The sequence below is a fragment of the Tasmannia lanceolata genome, unplaced genomic scaffold (genome assembly GCF_043159265.1).
Source record: "Tasmannia lanceolata isolate RefF3 unplaced genomic scaffold, GAP_Taslan_0.1 ptg000007l, whole genome shotgun sequence".
Taxonomy (NCBI): Eukaryota; Viridiplantae; Streptophyta; class Magnoliopsida; order Canellales; family Winteraceae; genus Tasmannia; species Tasmannia lanceolata.
In genome coordinates, this window is record NW_027518684.1 from 17,666,918 (window position 1) to 17,689,987 (window position 23,070).

At 39.9% G+C, this 23,070-nt stretch overlaps 1 pseudogene across 1 annotated transcript; it reads right to left on the bottom strand.

Annotated features, from left to right (window-relative positions):
* Positions 1-708: 708 nt before the first annotated feature.
* On the bottom strand, positions 709-23,056 carry LOC143882143 (ABC transporter E family member 2-like; annotated as a pseudogene). The gene is made up of 12 exons (XR_013252120.1): positions 22,751-23,056; positions 21,679-21,787; positions 16,958-17,043; positions 16,759-16,856; positions 16,570-16,678; positions 16,399-16,488; positions 12,291-12,595; positions 11,997-12,178; positions 11,738-11,923; positions 11,016-11,285; positions 2,785-3,030; positions 709-1,401 (listed from the first exon to the last, which is right to left on the bottom strand). The product of XR_013252120.1 is annotated as an ABC transporter E family member 2-like (transcript).
* Positions 23,057-23,070: the final 14 nt, after the last annotated feature.

Here is a 23,070-nt window from a genome sequence, read left to right on the forward strand (position 1 = left end):
TGACCACTCACTAGTTGGCTTGCCAGAGATAATAACAAATTTCAGGATCTTTTCTCTAGACATACGATCATAAACCTCCACCAAGAAATTAATGTTAAACAAAATAGAGATCTCAGTTTAACAGAACCAAAAACATTGAGAAAGATCCCTTCGAACAACAGAATAGAGAAGTAACCTTGAGGGAATTGGTGAGTGATCTTTCACACATATTCATCATGAAGGAAACTCTATGTCTGATAGGCTAGCGAATTTTGGAGTTTTTAACATAGAGGCTATCTTGTGTCACCATATGACAGTGTGGTAAATTTTTATCTCTGTTTGTTTCTTTATTTTGTCTTATTATTCTCCCAGCTCAGGGAAGCAGGGGTCGTGTTATATTTTTATTTTTAATGGGTTTTAATCTGATCAAAAAATGAAACAAATGCTAGCAGGGAGCTTGGCCTCCACTATAAATAGAGATGTTTTGCGTATGTATGCCATTTCATGGAACAAATTCCTTCTAACCTTTATCATTTTGCTCTCAAAGTTCTTACTCTTTCCTCCAGACCAATATACTAAATTCTAAACACTGACCAAGTTTCTATATAGAACACACTTTCCTCTGAATTCGATAACAAATTTTTAAGTATTAACTGAACTTCATATAATTTGAGGATTACTTGAACAAATGCATAAATAAAAGAACGCAAGGAAAATGCAAAAAAGAAAAGAAAAATAAGAAGCATCATTTAGCTTTTCACTCTGTCGAAATTCTCATTTAACAAATGTTGGCATTACTAGATAAATAACTTTATTTTTCTGTCCCAAACTCAGCCATCCTGCAGTTCTCATACATTTTCCTCTATCGATTTTTAAAGATCTTTGTGAAAAGTAAGAATGGTGAGTCAGATTACTTCTAGATGCACCTAAATGTGCGCGGTGCTCAAACCGGAATGGGAAGTAAATTTCGAGGGAGAATAAAACAAAAGTTGTTATATAACTTTCTAGCAATAGAACTTAGGCATGCAAATAAACAACCTCCTAACAAATAAATCAGCTCTTTCCCAGGATTGTAGCAGATAACTCGGACATCCTTCATTGTGGCAGAACACTCAACTCATTTAATCAATGTCACCAGAAACTACAAAACAAAAAAACATAAAGAAAACCAAGTACCGTCAAGGTGCAAAAAGGAAATTCGTAAAGCAAAAGAGCAACATAAGAAAAGCATGCCTTCCGGAAGGACACTGGCCTTGTAAAAAAACAAGGGGCAGTGAGGAAAAACTGCCTGCGGAAAAAATATCAATCATCAAGGTAGTAATAGGACACGGCAGATTTCTGTTCCCCGTCTTTCGTGGAGTCCAATTTGTTTATTCGTGGCCTGTAATTAGTTGGATCACGCCTAAATGTGATATCCAGATGCTGCATACAATGGGAGACGTTTTTTTTCGGAGCCATCAGCAATCCAAAGGCAGAAAGGTAAAAATGAGTAAAGTATCTTTTTTTATGAAGAAAATGAGTAAATTGGTAAGTATAACGTAGGCGTGCAACTCGGGTAGGGTTGGGTCAGGTTGGGGACAACCCGAACCCGACCCAAGGAACCATTAACTCAACCCGAACACGACCCGAGTTCCAACCCGATGAGGTTCAACCCAAGGTTGCCAGAGCGGGAATTGAAAGCGGGAATCGAAGGCTCCCAAGGAAGAATCCTGCTTCCTTGGTTCAACCCGACCCGATCCGAGGAGCCCTTTTTTCCAACACGAACCCAACCCGACCCGAATTCAACCCGACCCAACCTACCTAACCCGAATTTTTTAGCTTATTAAAATAAAAAATGAGAAAAAAAAATGTTAGGTTTCACTTGGGTCGGGTTGCCCAAGTCCACAACCCGAACTCAACCCGGGTTGGGAAAACTCAACCCGGGTTGGGAAAACTCAACCCGAATCCGAACCAGACCCGACTTTTTTTTTTGGGTTGAACCCGACCCGAGTTGCACCCCTAGTATAAAGGGAATACAATTAACAAACTAAAATGGTCAAATGCTGTCTCATTCGTATGCTCATGAGCAGGTTCGCTCCTGCTCATTGGATTGGGGATAAGATCAGAATTGGTTTTTAACTTTCTTTCTTTATAGTCAATACGTCGAGTTCAATTCATTATAACAGGGATGACCCTAATCTGGAATACGAACACCGACATGTAAAATGAGTAAAGTATCAAGGAAATCAAATTAACGAACTGTTTTTTTTTTTTTTGAATGATTCAAATTAATAAACTCTACATTAGAGTTTCAGATTAAAATGACAAGAGGAAGCCATCAATGGCATATCTAAAATGGAAGGAGTACTCTTCGAATAGGGAGTTGCACACTTGGCAAAACAAAAACAAAAACCACAAAGAAATAGAGCTGGCACACTTCAAATGAAGCACTTTGATTTTATATTCGACACTTTCGAGTGATCAAATCATTTTCATTTGCTTACAAGGCCAAGAAGGAAAGGGGAGATTAGACTAATGCGGTTGTCACATCAGAGTGAGAAATGTAAACAGAAGTCCACTGACTTGGTTGCATGATGAATGAAGTTACCGGAGAATCAGAGTTAAAGGGTTCAGAAGACATAAGGAAGAGACTGTGAAGGAGGCAGGCACACTGTCACAGCAAATTTTTAAATTTAATGTTTTATTTCCCTTGTTCTATAAGCAAGTTACAGAAGAACAAAATTGCCAATATATCCAATGAGATCTATGGAAAATGATTGTCCTTAAAAAAAAAAAAGAATATGCAAAACATGGATGAAGACTTACAGATAGGAACAAGTTCATTCCAGTCAACAAGGACTGTGGAGCGTTGGCTGTGCAATCCAGGGATGGTTTCCCCTCATAAACAATCACTCTGTCTGTCAGGTAAGTTGCCATTATAAAGTCATGTTCAACAACAAAGGCAGTCTTCTTGGCATGAAGGATAAACCTCTTTATCACCTTTGCAGCAACTATACGCTGCTCTGAATCAAGATAAGCACTTGGTTCATCTATAAGATAAATGTCACCCGGCTGCAAGCACCACCAAAAACGCACATTATCCTCAGAAAAATTGCAATGATGCTCAAACTACAAGAAAAAACAAAGCATATTGAAAAAGAAATGTGTTCCGAACAAAATTCAGAAATCAGTTAAAGGCTTCCAGGCGTGATTATTCACAAAAAATTAGTTTCTGCGTGTGCAAAATGCATCTAAAAAAACTGCCAAAATAAGTATTTAGCAAAGAGTTTCTGACATCTCTTACATTTTACACTTTGTGAAATAATTTTAATTGACGTATTTCCACCATCAAGCCTATTGACATCAAGCCACATCCCCTTACAGGAAGTAATGCCAAAGCAATGTAAACTATATATGCTACAGATAAAGTGACTGCATTCAATTCTATACATAATTTATTGGCCAGAAAATCGCACACATTCAATTCTATACATATTGAACTCAAGCTGGGTACGAAGGAGCCCATACGCGTGACCATGTGTGCATATGTAATGTTAAATACTTGAGATGGAAAAAAATAAATCAAAACAGCTGATTGTGAATATAAAAGACGGTTGTCTACCATATCAGCCTTTATCGGGCACTGCATCAGCATACAAAACCTATGGTAAAGAAAGGTTGAACTAAATGGTCTTTGGCAGATCAGACCTATCTTTTTGTTCTCGCAACCCAACAAACAATTCTTTCAACCTCCCCTCCGCTTGGAACCTAACAAATTTCAAGCAAGTTGCAAGTCTTTATGGCATATAGTCATCCATTTTCAGCTTAGTGACCAGCCACAGTTTTAGCCTTCCTTTGAGTGTAATGTGCTATGGAAAACCATAGAACCAGAATATCAAAAATTCCATCAAAGACATCAGACATCTTTCAAGGAGCATTTAATCCTATCAACCCAAGTAAATTTGAAGAGCACCACTCTTGCTCCTGCTTCCAACCTCTTCCTACATTCATGCAATCTGTAAGGAAGTCTTGCGTACGCGAGTCTGATGGGATAAAACTCAAGTCTGAAGGGATTACAAACATTTTTTTTAAAGATAACGAATAAATTTATTTCATAACCATGGAAACATTACAATAGGGACAAGATGTCCCCAGATAAAGTTTACAGTAGTCAAATATTGACAACAATAGCCACAGAGATGCCACAAAGACCCTTATGAGGATTCCTCCATAGAGTGTGGAATGGAAACGAGTGTATGAGGGCGATGGACGCCCGTCTTTGCCAATCTGTTCGCCACGTCATTTGTGGATCTCCTCATGTGTTAATTGAGAACGAAGAATAGGAACTAAATCACGAATCTCGTTGAGAGTATTGTGCAGTCATCATGGTCCACAACACTTGCTCCTGGCCCATGAAATGGTGTTAGCAGAATCGCCTTCCACAATTAGTGGACCCAAATTGTGTTTTTCATACCAGCGCAGTCCAAACAGTAAAGCCGACACTTCTGCTTCGTTAGCGTCGCACAACCCTGCGGGGCCCGAATAGGATATAATGATTTGACAACTTGCATCACGAATCACACCACCAATTCCCACTCTTCCGGGGTTACCAAGAGAACTCCCATCAAAATTCAATTTAAAACAGCTGTCCGGTGGCGGAGACCACTTTGGATTGATGCGTGGGTGAGCTCTCTTCTTCAAAATTACACCTTGCCAATGTCGCAAAATGTCCCCAGCAGAATAGGGGATACCACACTTTGCTTTAGACCAAGAGATAATTTTAAGTTTGATATCGAGAGGTATATGATACCGAGATCTTCCCTGGCCATTGAAAATCCAATTATTCCTCTCCGTCCAGATGTGCCAAATGATAGCATATGGGATTGACATCCACATTGGTTGTCCTAGGCGTCCATGTAAAGCGCCATCCCAGTCAAGCATTACCCTCTTCTAGATTTGTTTTTGTAACACCCAGGATACTCCAAAGAATTTGAGGATGCCCATCCATAGTTGATGAGAAAAAGGGCAATGCAGGCATAAATGATCCAAAGACTCGTGGTCATTGCGACATAAGACACACCTGCTAGCAAGGCGAACGCCGTGTTTTTGCAAGCGATCACAAGTATTGATGCAGCGATGAGCAACGGTCCAAGCAAAAGCGGTAATGCGCGATGGAGCAATACGGCGCCAAACACGTGCACGCCTAGAGACAGCACCATATCCTTCATTGAGTTTAGCAAAAAAAAAGACATAACAAGAAACCGCCTTGAGGGTCTGGAGTCCATACCCATACGTCTTTGATATTTGGTGACAAATAATGAGCAGATAATGAAAGTTGCCAAAGTGATCTATTTCCGAATCTTTTAGTTCCCGCCGGAGTTGAACGTCCCAGAAAATCTTCCCAAAGCCGTTACCCCTCTGCATATAATCCGCAATTCTCGCTTCGAGGTTAAGTGCAAGACGAAATAAGTCCGGATATGCCTCTTCAAGTGTTGAATTAGCCAGCCAAAGATCCACCCAAAAACGAATGTTTTCCCCCATTCCCGCCCTGAATCTGACGTATGACCGGATTGTTCCTGCGTGGACCATATGGATTTCCATACACCAGAACCTTTACCAGTCGACAGATTCTTGCATTCCCAATCCCCCCCCATCCCCTGCCGTATTTGTCACCAATGATGTTGTGCAATAAAGCCTCCTTCTCATTGCAGAATCTCCATAGCCACTTGCCCAAAAGAGCCTTGTTCCGTAACCTTGTCTTGCCGATTCCAAGACCGCCATTATTCTTTGCTTTACACACTTCGCTCCATTTCAGTAGGTGTATGATCCTTTTTCCGGTTTCCTTACCCTCCCACAAAAAGTCTCTTTGGATTTTCTCAATACGTTTGGCTATCTTGACAGTGATTTTGTATAGAGACATGAAATAGTCAGGCATGTTCGACAGTGCCGCTTTGATGAGTGTCATTCTACCACCAAAACATAAATATTTTTTCTTCCATGTAGCCAGTTTTCTTTCAATTCTCTCCACCTCAAGATCCCAAAGTTCAGCATTAGGAATGCCATGCCCTAAAGGAAGCCCTAGATACTTCATGGGTAGGCCTCTAGACAACCCAAGATTGTAGTGTATTCCTTCACAGATGATACTTCCAGGTTGATGCCAGCGACCACACATTTGGGGAAATTGATCTTTAAACCGGATGAGATTTCAATCCGCCAAAAAACACGTTCCATGTTAATCACCTGATCCACGCAATCTTTAAGAAAGAGCACCGTGTCATCGACAAACTGTAGATGTGAAATAGTGTTCGAGTTCCGACTTCCGACACGGTTGTAGGCCAGATTACAAACATTATTTCTTTTTTGAAAGTTGACATATTTCATTAATACATAGAAACCATTCGGGACCAGAGGTCCCAGCCTGCATTACAAGAGAAAAAACATGAATATTGGCCCAGGTATACCTGTAACCAATAAAGTATACACATCGAACAAAACGTCAAGATTATCCCTTTCCTCCCTCCTCTATCCTATCTTTCTGACATTATCCATTACATATTTAAAGATATTCATCCCACAACCTTTTTCGAACCTCATTTCCTTGATTGGGAGTACCACTTTCTATTATGAGACTACCACTTTCTATTAGCGCAACTAGAATCTTGAATTACCATCTCAGAGAACGACCCTTTCAAGGATTCTTCCTAACAATTGCCATACCTTCGACCTATGGGACTGAAACTATCAGCACAAATTTCTACATTCTTGGTTCCGACTTCCGATTTTCAAACAACGATTGTCTTCCCAACCTGTCTCTGTATAATTAGATAATTCTGAAACATTATGTCTAAGAAGACTGAATTCAGAAGACCTATGTACTACCCCACAACTTGCAATTTCTCCTTAATTGAAATCTTTGGAAGACAACCCAAACTCCCTAAAACCTACATCTCTTCACCTCTCAAAGTGCGTCCTTTAATCCTGTAATCCAACTTTTGGTTTAACCTCTTTAACTCTTTCTACTGTATCGTCTGCAGCTCTTGCTTCCATTGCTCGGAACATTTCTCTAGTCTTTCCTAGATTTTCCTGATAGGAGATCCCAAATACATCGCCCATTGCTAGAAAATCATTAAAGCCTTCCAATTCTGGATGCCCAGGTTCTTCCTCAGCATTCAATACCAAAACTCCCTTTCCTTTATCTAGCCTACCTGATTCACTAGGCTACCCTAACTGACCCTGTTCCACCTCAGGGCTACCTGGCCCTAATCCCTGCACATCTTCATCCAGGGTTGCACGCTTAGCTTCCAAATTTTCAATCGCAAGATGTTTTTCCTCCTCCAATAAACACCTTCGCGTTCGCCTTTCTTTTTCTAGAATCTTGTTGAAGATGGGCAAGTTACGGAGGGGCGTATGAAGCTCCTCATTATTCAGGGTGATCTGGGAATGGGACACACCCACGCTTTGAATTGCTGCCCGCTCTTTCAACCATTGCTTCTTAAGGGGAAAAATTAACACCTCACTAGGAGTGGGAGATTCCTTCCTTGCTATTTTTTCATTATATTTAAGAGTTTTTAGGAGATCCAAGTCTCCGTCCACCATGGCAATTTCTCCCCTCCTTACGCTACTAGTGTCTTCAAAAAATGCTTTTCCAGTCATACTCGAAGCAGGTGAGGTTTGCAAGATTCTCAGTTCATGGAGACTTTCCGGATGAGACTTTTTCTTCCTAATCCCCTTTTTAAGATACACACATTTAATTTTCCTGCCCAAAGTTGAAAGGCCGCCACGAGGCGAGCGTTCGGTCCAGGGCCTCTTCTGAGATTGCATTTACGTGCACGTGTAGTCTTCACATTAGGGCTCAAATTCGCTTTAAAAAACATGTTTTTGAATTTTAGGGGCCTTCCATTCCTCGGTCGATTTTAAACTGAAAAAATCCACAATATCCTTTCTACCCGCTTTGCCTTTTGTGCCACGTGGCACAACCTTATCTGACTTGATAGCAATTGGCAGAGTCACTAGTCCCATCAAGTTAGCCTTCCTACTCCCTGACGAGACAGTGGCAAGATCTGGGGGACCAAGAGGGTAGGTGGGAATTTCAAAATTTGAAAGGGGGGTCACCGGCTCCGATTCGCGCCCAGTGGCCTCTGCCACCTTTTCCCGTGGGCAGACCACCGCCGGTGAACTTTTATCGGTGAGAGACTCATTGGGATTCCCAAAAAGGGGAAAATTGTCTTTACTGCCGGACTCTCCCACAACCGACAAAGCCAAAGAATTTATACTATCTTCGGACACAACCTTAATTCCCACTGAGTAAATGGTGGAATCTACCCTTAAATTAATTGAATGAGGGATGGATTTCCAAAGAGGGGATATAACCAGGGCAGAGGCAAAAGTAAACTAATGAGAGTGATTACCAAAGAGCTGGGTCTCAAGGACCTGACTCAGATGCGATCCAAGAATCTCTACCGTGGCAGAGTACCAAGCATGAAGTGGAATATTATAAAACCGTAACCGAACAGTTCTAGCTCCAGTATTATATGCCGAGAACCATGGCTGGTGGGAGGAGAGGAATCCCCTGAAAGCCTCCCCTCCACGCCGAAGAATAGTCATAGCTTGGGCTTCCGAACCGAAATGGAAAAGGATCTCCACTGTGCTAATAGCGAAGGGTTTTTCCAGATCTGGGAGGCCCCAGAATTTTTTGGCCCAGTCCCAAATATCCTCTAAGAGCCAAGATCCAGATTTCAAGTTTCCAATAAGACAATTCTTAAGATGTCTTTTTCTTTCTTCCACTACCGACACCGGAACCTCCAGGCTTCGATCCTCTTCACAGGAGGGAACTTGTGCCTGCTTGGGTCTCCACACTAAATTTGGGTTTTCTCTATACGAGGATGTAAGCATTTTCTGCACAAGGTGCCTGTACCAAAGTTTCTGTAATTACATTTTGAGCATAACCAGTCGCTCCCGTTCTAGGAAGACCTACAAGATGATTCCACAGGTCGCCTACCAGGAACTTCCCTAGCACCAAAATCCAACCTCCTGCCCCTAATATCCCAATCCTCCATTCTTCCCAAAGAACCCATGTGCGATCTTGGTGGATGCCATTGGGGCCAATGGGGTCTCTCCAAGCTAGTTTCCTGCCCAAAAGTAAATAAAAATCTTCTGCACAAGGATTAAATATCTCAAGTGATTCAAAAACTTCCATAACAGAGTAGCCTCCATCCAGACAAGACAAATAAGGCTCCGAAATTCGCTCAAGGTTGATTCCACATTCGCATAAGAAGCCTAAAGGTTGCTGAAAACCCGGAACTCTCGGAGGGATATTCCTCCAGCTTCTGAAAACATCCCTAATGGTCATTGTTGTCTTTTTATGAAAATTAATAAAACAAAGGAGAAAATGTCCAAACCCTTGAAGTTTTCCTCTTTTCTTTCATTTTGCACTGGTAAGGCTAAAGATTATCTCCTTTTGCGATCGATCTCCAGGTTTTCGCCGTGTAAGATCGCTCCAAAATGGAAGGCTAAACCAGGACTATTCAAGCTTGTTGCTTTTCTATTTTATGATTAACACAGTGTTTCTTTTAAGAAGGTTACCCCGAATTACAAACATTATCTCTGCTACAATTCACACAAAATGTTCCTAAGGAAAGCACCTTCCCAAAATTTCTGAAGCTTGTGATCTTTGTGTGTTGAAAGTGGTGGACCCAAGATGCAGGTTGAAACCAAGCGGTAGGTTCTGCAGATCAAAGCCCAAATGACGTTCTCTTAAGGAAGTTACCCCCTTGTGGACAACAAGAATGCAAGCACTTATCTAGTGAGTAGGGATAAGATCTATCATCCACCCATTTCTTATCATCCCTAGTAATCTTTCCATCAACGTAACTAAAGTTAAAAGGTCAAATCCGAATCTCTCTCTAGAAGGACAATAGAAAGCATCCATACGTTTGCTAGACACTTAAGCTGCTCATTCATATTTGGATTCCTATTATAAGCTGTGGGGAAACAGAAACCAAGCCATATAAAGAAACAAAATCATAGAAAAGCTACGTCCATTGATGAGCTTAATAAGGCATTGAGCAATCTGCTTTAAACAGTGATAGATACTTACATAAAATTGAGGAATACCTAACACCTGACGCCGTTACTAAAGCTACAACAAAAGCTTATGAGCAATTCAGTCATGATGAGTTGGAAAGACAGAATAACTTTCTCATAAAAACAATAAGCCCCTAGAAAACTCTTCTCAGACAAATACCGACATGCTGCAAGAAATGTCAAGAACTAGGTGAGGCATCATAAGTGAAGACCTGATCAATCAATGTTTTATGAGTGAATCACGTTCTGTTTCCACTGTTTTAGGTAGAACAACACAAGTCTCTCTCGGATAGAGTGTTGCTCTCTACATCCCCATCAACCGCCTCTGACTCACCACTCGGCACCACCATCTTGGTCACACCTTCTACCCGCGCCCCTCACTATTTTCTCGCATTTTAAATCCATTCATCATTTGCCACCCAAATCCTGCAATAGGCGAGGTTGGTGATTCTAGTCCTCGTCAATGGCAAGAATGCTGTAGAGAACCAGGAACAATTGGCACACCGAAGAGGATGTCCTTCTTTTCCTTGGTGAAATCGGAAACGGTGGCGGTCTGGAACTTGCCCACAGATTGCAAAGAACCAGGTCCAACGAGCGGGCCAAAGAGGATAGCCTTTACACCACCACAGATAAGACAGCAGGAGTATCTATTTTTTTTCCAAAATATAACCATTTGATGAGAAACTAATAAGAGATTTTTCCTACATTTAGTTAAAAGCATTAACATACAGAAGGAATGATGTGAATTTAAATAAATAAGATAATTAGCTTTAAACACAATCAGATGGCAATACAGGAAATCTCAAGGTTGTAAAGTATAGAAGTGGAGAAAGATGGCAATAAAAGAGAGAAAGCAGTCGATCAGAGCCATTGTTCTTTCTAATTAGTTCGTAACCCCTGTAGGAATTAATAAGAAGTCAAAATATTTGGTAAAACATCAAATGAGAAAACTTGCACTCAGTAAGAATACATACTTTTCCAAGACAGAGGCACAATGCAACTCTCTGCAACTCTCCACCAGAGAGATTTAAAACTTCTTGATCCATTAACTCCTCAATATCTAGGGGCTTCATAACGTCAGACATGAACTGAGGATGCATGTAGGAATCAGGAATTCTTTAATGGAATAGGTGTCTGACAGAGTGCTGAGACTTTGGACTTATTTTTTGGGGCTTATAAGAAGCATTAAATTCAGGAATTTCTGCATCTGAATCTTCCACTGCATCAGGCTTCAATATTCCAGCCTGCAAAAGTTGCAAGAAAATCAAGATGAAGATAATAATCCAAAGATGCAACTTAGATCAAATAGCAGACTGATTTGATAATCTGCTAAAACTGTGAACGGCATAGAAATGTTTCAGAGGCCATATAATGATATGACACCAAGAATAGCTATTTCATACAAGGCATGGTTTTAAATTTCGACCGAAACCGAAACTACCTAAAACTGATATTTCTGCCATTTTGGCCAAAATTTCTGAAATTTACTTTTTTCCAAAATTTTGGCCGGTCAGGACCGATATTTAAAACCGAAACTGAATTATATGATTTACACTGGAATTTGTACCGAAAGCAAAATAGCCACCAAAATTTCCACCGAAAAGTCATTTTCGGCTGTGGCCAAAACGGAAACTGAAAACGAAATCAAACCATGGATACAAGGTATGTCACAATGCTGAATAGTAAGTAACCATACCAGCATGCGGATGAATGTTGTCTTCCCTGTCCCATTCTCACCTAGCATTACTATAATCTGAGAATAGGTAAATTCACCCCCAGCCACACAAAGCTTAAAATTACCCTGAATTTTACTCATCGTTGGGTATCTATAGTGAGCATACGTCTGAATCTCGTCAGTGTTTTCCTGAGGAGTCTCTGAAACCTGAAAAATAAACAGCATTTAACACTAGCCATTGATTCCATGTACATATTACATAACAAATTGAAATTATTACCTTAAATGTAAGTGACTCTTCGCGGAACCGTAAATTCTCTGTTGGTACAAATCCAGCCAAAAAGATATTTATTCCTTCTCTAACAGAAAAAGGAAGAGTTACGACTCCATATGCCCCTGGTTTGCCATATAAGCAGCAAATGAAATCTGACACTGAGGTCATGCTCCACAACAATCACATAGCTGGAAAAGAAATATAAGAGTAAGTTAAAAGTTCTACATCATAATCCTAGATATAAGTATGAAACAAATAAGGATTAAAAGCTTAGAAAAAATCAAAGAAAGCCACACGGACCTGTCAGGCCTGAGCAATGATCGAATAACTTGAGCAGCTTTAAGCCTCTGTTTTACATCAAGAAAACTTGATGGCTCATCAAACATATATATCTCCGCATTCTGTACTGCAACCACGGCGATGGCAAATCTCTGCAGTTCCCCACCTGATAAATCCCACACGTTCCGATCAATAACCTGATTCAACTCAAGATCGTGACAGAGTTCAGCCTTCATGTCTCACTCATTTTTTTGGTCAAGCACCTCCCCAACATTCACTTGTACTGCTTTTGGAATATGATCAATGTATTGGGGCTTGATGATAGCCTGTTTAACACTAAATTAAATCATTAGTGATGAAAGAGGCATGTAATCGAAGATCGTTGCCACAACTAAATCCTTGGTTTAGTAACCAAAATCATAGAAGGCATAAATATTAATGGATAAGGAAAGAGTGCTCAAAAAATCATATGTGGGCATAATTTGAATATGCTTCGACTTGTATAGCATTTGTCAGGGCAAGGCAATTGGATTTGCCTCGGCACCCTATTTGAGGTGCAATTTAGGTGGTGTACGCCGTTTCCATTTGGCCATATCCAGCAAATTCTTGTGGATGGAATTGGGTCCACAAATAGGGAGAAAATGGATGAATTTGTCACTAATTATTTCAAGAATCTTTGTACTTCTAAGCTCTAATTAGGGTCACCATCCTTGAATTGCAGGAAAGTTTCTCCGTTTAACATAGGATTGGACCACTTGCTGAGGGTCCTTTTCTAAGAGGTGAAGGTTGTTGTTTCAACATCAACAGTGATAAAACCATAGGCCTGATGGGTTTTTCTCAAGAAAATTTTGGGACACGCTCCAAAGGGAAGTTTGTAAATTTTACAGACTAATTTGTTACTGTCAGAAATTTGTAGAGGCCTATAACTTCTCTCTGAATAACTAGAGCCCTGTATCAAAGACCACCTTGGATATCCAGCACTTTGTCTTACCATCTCAGAATCCTGCATAACCAAATTGATTGTTCTCTTTTGTTTTTCACTGGCTAGCTTAATCATGATAGCATCAGGGTAGATTAGTAGATAACAAGGTCATTGGCTCTGAAAGTAATAGAAATAATGATTGTTAAAATTGAACTAGAAAAAGGTAGTGAAAGGAATGGCCCCACTGATGCTTACGAAAAAATATAAGGTTTGGCTTGAAATGAACAAATTGGGCCTATATGTGTATCATTTTCAAATTGTGATTAAAAACGGTGTTGGAAAAGGGGTGAGGCAGGAGGCATACACCTCAACATGAGGTCTAAAAAAATGGGCCTTAAAGCAAATGAAATGATTGATGTTCAATGCAAGTCAGACGTCATGTCATGATGAACTGTATGTGATGCATACACCTTATGTATCTGATCAAGGCATAATCTTCTGTTTTTTCTTTTCTTATTTTATATTTTACCCCTTCCCCTTGAAAAATTAGATGGCCTTAATTTGACTATTTGATTGAAAATCTTTCACAATCAAATGGTGTATCTGTGAGTGGGGAGAGGGGAGGGCACTTACAATCTGTTGATTTCAGATTCATGTAACAAAATATTAATAGCATCCTGGTACTTTCAATTTCTAGTGTTCCGGTCTTGGTCTATTTTTTCTCTACAAAATTTCTTTTAACTTCCTCCTTACAAATTTAGTCGCATCTTTTCTGAAACAGAACAATGAAGTAGGCAAAACACAGAAACTTTCCATTCAAGAAGGAAAAAAAAACATCCATCCAAATGGAACTGGCAGCCTTGTGAGTCTCATGGAAGTTGCTATGGAATTTTTTACATTCATTCAGATGCTGATTAGCACATAGTCCTCATGGACTACTGATGTAGGACAGCCAACTAGAACTAGTCTATTTAACATATAAATCAAATATTTGGTGGGAACAGTCAAGGAAATAGGGTTAAATGGACAGTAGATGATTTTCAGGGACTGGATATAGGTATCGAAGGGACTGATGGGATCCGGGACACTACTGGTCTTTGGAAAAATTCTGTAAAGGGGTTTTCAAGACTGAATTTTTTTTTTTCAAGACTCATTTACGATAAGTGGATAATTGGTTGTTATATGAAGAGATTTCTAGGAGAAAAATGGTACGTGGAGGGGCTGTTTAAGGGTAAGGATAGTGTCTAGAATGATTTACAATCAAAGAATATGAACTGCAAAGGTTTGTAGGTTAATAGGAAGGTTAGTGGCTCAAAGGGAGAGAGTTTTAAGGGATCATCGAAGGTCTGTAAAGTATTAACAGGTTACAGGAGAACTGGTTGCAGGTTTTATAGTCTTCACAGTTCACAAAGATAAATTTGCAGAGCTGCTGTGAGGTTGCAGAGGTGATTGATGTGGCTGGGATGGATTGTAGCGGTATTGGTGGGTTGATGGAGGGGTAAATAATTACTTGGTTGAGAGTTGTGATGAGAAGATGAAGTGCCGGGTGTGTTCAGGTGAGCAGCAGGCAATAAAAGTGGTTCCAAGTTGCCTCTTGAACCTGTAGAGGTTCACGATGAGACACAAGTGAACTTCAGGCTGCCGTAAGTTTTTAGGGAAAGGATTTTAAGGTTGCTGCAAGCTGGGATTAGGTGGGAGAAGGCAGTAAGGTTAAAACTAAAAAGGTTTTTGTTCAAGATGATCTGATCATGGGGTTTTAGGAGGGGAAACATGTCTAGTTTGGCTGCTGGTTAGAAAAGGTTATGGTTGAAGGGTTCTAGGCAGGCACATAGGTGTAGGGCTTAATGTTTAAGATACAGAGAATTGGAATAGTGTTGCAGATCGGTGGTTAGCAAGGGAATAGGAGAAGAAGGGGACAAGAAGAAAGCAAAGTATCCAAAGTTGGATCTTCTCCTTTGACTTGGATGTCACACAGGTATGAGCATAAACTCAATTTGCATATTCAATCATACTTAAAGATAATAGGAAATTTAATGCAATAAAAGGAAACTAGACTATAATTGGGATACCTAACACCAGTTGCTGAAAATAAACTAACTCCTATTAACTCTTAATAGCAACTAAGACTCCTGAAGGAAACTAACTCCTAATAAGTAGGGGTGCAACTTGGGTTGGGTTTTACCCGACCCGCATCGACCCGACCTGAAAATGGCATGGGTCGGGTTTAGAAATCATGGGTCTTGGGTAGGATCGGGTTTTAGTTTAAAAACCGGCTCAATCTTGGGTAGGGTCAGGTTTAAAGAAAAAAAAACCCGAAACCCGACCTGACTTATGTAGGTGTACTATGACATTTTAAATTATCTCTTGAATAACATAGCAAATTATTTTTCAATATATTGATATAATTGTTTTCATTGAGGTGATCATGTTTGTGATGTGGAAATATAGTTTCCTTCTTAAATTTATACACTTGATTACATAAATTTAGAGATTTTTGGTGTGAAGATTTGTTTTTTATTCTACAACGCGTCAATGTGAAAAAACCTGACCCGACCCGACTCGACCCGAGAATTATCATGGGTAAGGCCGGGTTTGATAATCGTGGGTTTTCCGAAAAAAAACCCGACCCGACCCGAGATATTTCTCGGGTAGCGTAGGGTTCTTCAAAACTCGACCCGCCCGACCCGAGTTGCACCCAGTAATAAGAGTACTATTAAGACTCTTACATGACTCTAACTAGGACCCCTATTAAAGTCCCACAAAAAAAGGGCGTGCCGTTGTGCTTTAAGTGACATGATGTCACCCATGCCATACATATGTTATAGGGCCTAAAATTAATAAATCAACATTGATAATGGCACCCAAGGCACATTATGACAACAGTTTAATTTGATATGGGGCACCAATTTAAAGAAGTTCCCACAAAGAAGCTCCTCCACCGTCATCCTCATGCCATATTAGGACTGGGAGCTTAGAGTCTGACCATAGTGGACTGGGACCCCTAGACCTCATTTGATAGGTATTTGACGGTCTTTGATTCCTATCAACTTAATCATAAGACTATGACATTCCATTTCAAAAAAAAAAAAAAAGAATTTACAGAATATAACAATGCAGGAAAAACTTCTAACTTAATCATTTTCATACACAATAATGTTAGATTAAATCCATTGTAATTTGTAAAAGCTGTGTTGAAAAGGAGAGGACCTTTATATTATCTTCTAGGATACGAGTAAAATAGTTCTGAAGCTCAGATCCTCGAAAATATGTCAATATTTCCTGCCAATCCGGAGGATTCTGCAAATACAACAGAAATAGCATCTGATGAATGCATGAGGAGAAATGCTAAGCAAGATGGTTTCCGGGAGAAGACATTACATTGAACCGACCCAAGTTAGGTTTCAATTTTCCAGACAACACTTTGAGCGCAGTCGACTTCCCAATACCATTTGTTCCCAGAACTTGCCCAGGTCTAGGAACTGGCAACCTGTAATTGAACTTTCAGCTGTCACTAAAAGCAACAAGTCCTCTTCTATGTTCTGAAAAAGGTGTAAGCAATGTACTAACCTGTGCAATTTGAAGGTATTTGGGCCACAACGATGGGTTGTATCTTTATCCAAATCTTTTGGAAGATTGATGATCTGAATGGCCTCAAATAGGCATTTCTGTGTCAAAAACACGGAATAAACAATTCACGTCGCTCATTATGCCCAGCCACTGAATCTAGAAACTCAAGATTAAAAGGCAGAAGGAATATTGTACAAACCTTCACACATATACCACATCCAATGCATAACTCTTCAGATAAGTAAGCAATCTTAGAGGTGGGACCGACCTCAATACACAGTCTTCCTGCAGAAACACACCAGACAGGAGCAGCAAAAATGAACAACACATCATTAGAAGCACATAAATAAGCTATCAGTAACTACTTTTCTTCCCATTTTGATAGTGAAAAGAAGACATGTTGTTAGGAAACTGAACTTTAAACAAGAACAAATAAATTCCCTCCTAAACTCTAAAACATGCAGATCCATAGGCAATTGAGTTAGGTTTTCCAGATAAATGAGAGATGAAGGCTTCCACTTCATCCAAAATATGGAAAAACCTTGTCAAAAGACTTATTGATGCCAAAGCAGAGAGAACCAGTCCAATGGCATTAGAGTAAAAACCAAAAGAAATAATTTAATTCCCTCAATTGTTGAGTGGGGGAAGCACTTTGTTGATACCCTAAAGAAGAAAACTTCATGGGTTTGAGTTCTATCAGAAGTGATACGTTATCTTCTAACAGCTTTTGGTGCAGCTGAACCAAGTAACCAACCATAAGTACCAAATACGAGTAGCATATTCTAGAAACATTTTCTCAGTGTTGCAGTAGAAATTGCTCCCAGAACTTGTGGACTGCATGGCTACACTAAATAAAGTTATATCTAACGCTTCAACTGTCATGAGGGCTCAAAAAACACCAAGGCCAGTGGCAGCAGCCTCGGTGCTAATTTTCAACATAAATAAAAAATCCTTTCACCCAAGTGAAGGTACAGTTATCAAATATAACAAAGATAAATGATATAACACAGATAAATGATACATTGTCAACCTCCAAACTATAACACAAATGTCTGACAATTTGACATGCCAACCGCCAAACTACAGCACAAACACTAGGAAATCTAAACCCTTTTATGAATGGTTATCAAAAGATTTATTGAGAGAAATGAAAAGAAGACAACATGCGACCTAGCTGGCCAAGAGAAAACAAAAGGAAAACAACAGCGAACAAATTCAAGCATGATCCGCAAACAGGAAGTTGTCGTAAACAATGAGGGATCTTTCTAGCCCCTCCAAGGGCTAACACATCTGTTTCCCCATTTTTCGATCGATAGGTGTTCTGAAAGCTAGTTACCTTTCGTATGTATGATCCAACAAAATATCCTCCATCACAATAGCAAATCTCCAAGGAAAGCCTTTCCCTCTCTCACCCCACATTAAGTGAATCACCCTCAACTACCAGAAAACCAAGAGCATCACGTTCAATGAGAATGCTCATCTTAAACGCAAGGACTTCTGCCTTATTGGAATCTGTCACACCAATCGGCCCCGAGAATGCCCACCTCACCATGTTGACATGGCCTTTAAGGATTCCCCCAATCCCTAGATTCCCTAAGCTAGAATTGAGGAATTTAAGCTTAAGGGAACCTGGGGGGAGGTGGAGACAAGGGGCGGGATGATCCCTCATGATGCACGAATCACATCAAAAGCGGATTGAAGGTCAATCTCCTTAACACTATAAACTCTTACTCCGCCCCCGCGGCCCGTCCACCTCACTATGGTAGAGAAAATCACCTGATGAAATGCATGCACTTGCCTCGATGCCCCTATGAAGACCCTTATCTTCCTCACCTTTCACACCAACAAAAGAACAAGTCAAAGCTACATTCCAGAGAATCTTGTTGATTGTGGACCCAAGCCTTGATCAAGGCACTAATATGTGTTACATTAGATAATGGAGATGTGAAGGCGAGAAGAAAGAGAGACGAGAGAATATGGGAGATGCGTGAGAGAGAGAGAGAGAGAGAGAGTTTCAACTCTCACGCACGACAATATGTGTGTGTGTGTGTGTGTGGTGAAAGACATAGAAAGACAGAAATACCCCTCCATATAGGAGGTGTATAATATGACCAATATCAACACTCCCCTCAAGCTGGAGTATGTATATCATACATTCCCAGCTTGTTACATAAATCACTCAATCTAGCTCTGCTTAGGGGTTTTGTAAGCATGTCTGTTATTTGGTCATTTGACCTTGTGAACGCTATGCAAGTGAGGGGTGGCTGCAATAACAGTCGGAAGTGAGAGAAGAGGGGCCGATAGGCAAAAGGAATTGGGAGGAGAGGTGACGGCAAGAGAGGGAGACACACACACACACACACACACACACAGAGAGAGAGAGAGAGAGAGAGAGAGAGAGAGAGAGAGAGAGAGAGAGAGAGGTGGATAATGACTAAGAGTGGGCCTAATTAAAGGTGCCACAAGTGGCAGACAACCCATTTGTCCCATGTGTCTTTTTGGCCAATTAATGATGTGGCAGGTTTTGGCATCTTGGGAAAATGATGTGGCAATTGTGTGGAGATTGCTTGTGGAAAGATGCAAGATGGCAAGTGTTCTAGAACTGAAATGAAGAGGCCATGTAGCATACATCTCAAGTGGAAAGGGAGAGAACCTCTCCCATTTTCATTTCACTTGTGGAGAAGACGCATCCCCGCCCTATTTCGTAGGAAGGGAGGTGAGTGAGAAAATCTCTCCACCCCTAATTTTGTAGGAATTGAGGGGGGGAGGAACCTATTTTGTAGGATCCTTCCTTACATGGTAGGGCACCACATGAAGGAGCACCTTGGACCTGGAGGAGAGTTAAAGAAAATCTCTAAGCCCTTAATTTATAGGAGATGGGATCTCATGCACCTATTTTGTAGAAGGGGAGAGAGAGGAATCCATGCAAAGAAAACTTTGGAGCAAACCCTTGAAAATAGCATTAAATCCAAGGGCACCACCTCATCATTTCAAGGAGGAGAAGACACTACTCTGATTAGGATCTCATCTCTTTTATTTTATTGTTCTCATTTCCAAACTCTAAAGACAGATAAGTAAAAGTAGGCAAGGGTTTGAAGCCATGAAATTGCTGTGTGAGCACCACACCATTCTTGTACTATCGTTTCACTAGTGGAGAAGATTTCTCCCCTCCCTATTTCATAGGAAGAGAGGTGAGTGAGAAAATCTCTCAACCTCTAATTTGTAGGAAGGGGAGGAGAGGTTACAATCACTAGACATTCTGAATAGTTGGGAAGGGTTTTCTTCTAATCGGCATCCAATTGCGTTACTGAAGAGTAATTGTTTTCTCTATCGCTCACCTATATTGGATCAGAGAGGGAAGAAAAGAAGGGGAAATGATGATAGAAAGCTAACATGAAGTCACACTAGCATTCTCCTATGCATCACACATTAGGATATGAGGCATCACACATTAGGATATGAAGCATCACACTTCAGAAAAGGCATCACACCCAAACAACATAAGAATGCATCAATTTTGATTTATATTCAATTATTCTCAGGGCTAATAGGCTTTTCATAATTATAACACTACTACATGGACTCTCCCTACTACAAGTACACTAGGACTCTTCAAACCCACTAGGACTCCTAACTCTTTTTTTTTTATGATATAGGGTATCCCCAACCCATTTAGGGCAGGACTCGTAACTTGTCATGGAAATTAATCAACTTCAAGTCTCACATATACAAAGCATCCCTTTATATTGCAATGTGGACCCTTGTAGTCATTTAACAACTTAAGACACTGTTCGTTTAAGATTATGATAACCAATTGAGAGTGCCAAACCAATTATTGAACACGAATTTAAACGTAATTTGGAGTCCAATAATCGGTTTGGGGCTCTCAATCAATACTCACAGTCTAAAACGAACAGGGCCTAAATGATTAATTACAATTAACTTAAATTGCCCAATCACTTACGATTTTCCTAATAAACATGTTGGCCCATTTAAAACAACTACTATTGAAAGAAACTAAAGGACGCTTAAGAAACTTAAAAGACACCTAAAGGATGCTTAAAAATAGACTATAGGGATGGTATCCATCACGTCCTAAGTAACAAACATTTCTTTATGAGTTTGGGAGTTTTGATAATGCTTTGTAGCAAAGATCACCCTGTTCAGAGTTCAGACATTCAAGGCAGATCGGTACGTGGGAAACAAATCAATTCTACGACTAGTGGGCAATATGCATCAAAGAATCCAGCAAAAGTGTCAGCATCTTAGCTGAGCGAAGTTAGGCAAAATTTACAAGAAATATAGATGATAACTAGCGTGCAGATATGCTTGTTTTTAATATCACTGTATGTTAACTTCAATCGTACGAAGTGAAGCGACCCATTTCCGATGGAAACACTAGAATCAATTTCAAGTAGATTCTAATGAGTTGGTCGTTGTGAGAAGAAAGTGAATGATTTTTGAGATATACAGCTCCAACCAGGGACGATTTATTCCATCTAACTTACTTCTAAGGCCATGTTCGTTTAAGATTATGACAACCGATTATGAGAGCCAAACCGACGATTGGACTCAAATTTAAACGTATTTTGAGTCCAATAATCTGTTTGGCACTCACAATAACTTGTCATAATCTTAAATGAACTGGGCCTAAATCAGTCAAACTGATTTTCCAATCATTAAAAAATACTTATTTAACTGCAGAAACCGCTTATTTAAGAATCAAATACAGAAAAGTTCACGTCATGGGCAGCAACCCAATAAAAAGACCGTAAATTCCTTCCAAAATCAAATCATTTCAAATGGACAATAAATTTCCAAACTCATCAACAGTGTCTATCAATTTTTCAAACAAGAAACATGAAGAAGCAGGTAATCAGATTGAAAGAGAGACAATCAGAAATTTGAAATTTACAACACCTGTTTTCACGACAGGGCAATTCTTCTTGCATTCATGGAGACACTTTTTCGGCTTGCATCGATCAGAGTTGATAATGGCAATCCGAGTCAAACGATCAGCCATTCCGTGCTGCGTCAGAGATTATTTATTAGACAAAAGCAGATTGAGTAATCAATTATCTTTTTCTTTTTCTTTTTTGAATGGTGAGAAATCGAATGTCTAAATTGGGGGAGAGAGAGAGAGAGAGAGAGAGAGTAGTTATGCTGATTTTAAATGGTGCAATATTTGTCTTATAAAATCACCCACAAAAGCCCAAAAACTGCAACGAATGGAACGAAAACTAAAAGCAAATCCAACCCACAAAACGTTTCAACAGATATCACCGAAATCCAATGAAAAAAAATCCGACTTACGCCAAATAATCAATAATCAATAAACGAAAGAACCCTCGAATAATAGTAGGCATAAAAGAAAGAAGAGAATAATTTTATAACAATTCAAGAACTTTTTGCAAGGGATAAAAAGCCCAGATAACGTAGACGAAAGTACCTCGAAGGTTTTGAGGTTTTGTTCTTCTCGTCTGAATTTTCTAGATGTTAAACAGAGAGAGCGAGAGGTTTCCTAATCGGGGTGGTTTCCTAATCGGGGTGGTTTCATTCGATATAACGACCCTCTTATATATAATGAGTTTTTAAGAAGTGCATATGGACTTCTAAAGGGGTATGTTGGTCGTTTAATATCAAAGGGGTTTTTACCAAACGACCAACTATAGTTTAGCACATTCTCAAAAGCACTTACTCCTTTTAAGATTTTTAAAAAAAAAGCACCTATTGTTTGCCATTGTTTATCAAAAGACCAGGTACTATTTAGTTGTAACCGTCCAGAAATTCCCCATCCACCCCTTTTAACGGTGATGTTAAAATATATTAGCTCCAGGGAAGGATTGCTGATCTTCTTGAAATCCTAGAGGCAACCCAAGGCCAAGAGGAGGTGAATTGGGTTTATAAAATCTTTAGCAAACTATTTATTTTTCAAAAACAAATCTTACCCTTGTTAAAGAAATGGAATAGAAATGAAAAGATAAGAAGTTACCCTTCACCCAAGGAAGAGAGAATTGAGAGGATGAGGAAGATAGAGAATGATCACACGTAGTGGTTCGGTCCTCGACTAAGAGGGCCTACTCCTCTCTTCCCAAGTTTGTTTGGACATCACAAATCCAAACAATGGCAATTAAGAAAAAGCCTGTCCTCCACCATCTCTAAAATTTGAAATTTGTGTCGGTGTTGTTTGTGAAAAAGATAGCACAACGCTTGTCTTAGGAGCAAAACTAGGACGAAGCAGCCAGAAGGGAAATCTGCAAGCATCGGGAAATCAAGGAAAACCAGAACCTAACAGCCAGAAGAATGCTATAC